A 1539-nucleotide genomic window follows, 5' to 3' on the forward strand; every position below is an offset into this window, starting at 1 on the left:
TTGGGTGTCTCCTTTGCTTGTGCTGCAGGACAGGGTGTGGGGGGGTGTCACTTGTTCCTTTCACGCACACACGGCCTAAGTTAATTCTCCTCCCTGCTCCTCTTGGAACGGGAGGGTGTGGCTGCAGGACCCCATGTTTATAGGGGGGCAGGGTGCACGGAAGGGATTCAGGTAGGGGGAAGAGGCTGGGGCCTTCCTGGGTGTGTGTGTCCCGCCCCCCCCAGCGCGCTTCTCTTGGGCAATCTCTGTTTCTGTGGCTGCTCTGTATGATGTATAAACACAACCTTTCGTATAATAAATCCTGTGAGGAGTCCGGGGGCCTCTGCTACCCTTTCTGTGAATTGAGGAGTGGGGGTTGGGGGGGGAAGAGAAGAGAATGGGACAGAGGCCGGTTCTCTGCCTGCTGCTGTGTGTGTGTGTGTGTGTGGAGCTGTGTGCGGAGGGGTGTGTGTGTAACTTGTGTCCCTCTACCTACCACTGCGGTTTGGGTCCCTGCCTAATATTTCCTGGGGGAGGAGAAGGCCCCCACCCCACCCCTGGAGGGAGGCCACACAGGAGGCACAGAGGGGTTTGAGGCCAAGGGGTTCTGTGGGGGGCTGCTAGCCGTGGGGAGTCCCCCCCTCCTCTCCTCGTGGGAGGAGGCCACCTCAGGGGAAGGCCTTGGCCTCGGTGCCCCGGGTGTTGGTTGCGGGAGAAGACAAGGGGGCCGGCCTGGATGGACCACTGGTCTGATCCAGCAGGGCTCTTGTGGTGCTGAGGCCCCCCAACAGCAGCCTCCCCACTGCTCCAGGGGGACCCGGTTGTCCCTAGACAGCTCTGGGGCACCAAGGAAAACAGGTCCCTGCCCCCCCGCCAACCCCCCCCCCCCACACACACTTTGGGCCCTCCGGTCTGCAGCAGCCGCTCTCCGGGCCTCTGAGCCTTGCCAGCAGTGTGAAGAGGGTCACGCTAACCTCGACATGAAGTGTGTGTGTGTGTGTGTGTGTGTGTGTGTGTGTAAAACCGATGGTGTACACAGTGGCAAAGGTTAAGAAATTAAAAAGTCTGATCAGACTATGTAGAACATCAACATGAGCTTTACATAAGCTATAATCATTTTACATACAGAATGGATGATTCCACATGGACAGGTGATGAAAATATCAAATGACTCCCGCCAAGCCCTGGAGTCTTGTGAGCTCCTACTGGCATTAAAGTTGTGAGTGAGCCATCTGGCTACTGCATGGATCAGTTTGCTCTGGAGCCCTCCTGCCTGAGCTGAGCTGAGGCAAAAATGTGTGAGCTGGAGGCGAAAACACTGTGAGCTGGCTCGCACCGACTCAGCTTAGAGGGAACCGTGCCGGAGACCTAGGAGGTTTTGTACCAGAGTGTTCCAGCCTTGAAGATTTTGTTCTGCCTGTAGAGACACCCAGAGAAGTTGTCCCTGGCCGACTTCCTACATTTTCAGCCACCGCAGGAGAGGAGGCCGCGACACCTGGCTTGGGGAGGGCGGGGTGGGGGGTGGCCTGGCTGCCCTCCAGGGGTCCCAGCGGCGGGGGG

The sequence above is a fragment of the Gekko japonicus genome, unplaced genomic scaffold, assembly GCF_001447785.1.
Source record: "Gekko japonicus isolate JY-2015 unplaced genomic scaffold, Gekko_japonicus_V1.1 scaffold3305, whole genome shotgun sequence".
Lineage (NCBI taxonomy): Eukaryota > Metazoa > Chordata > Lepidosauria > Squamata > Gekkonidae > Gekko > Gekko japonicus.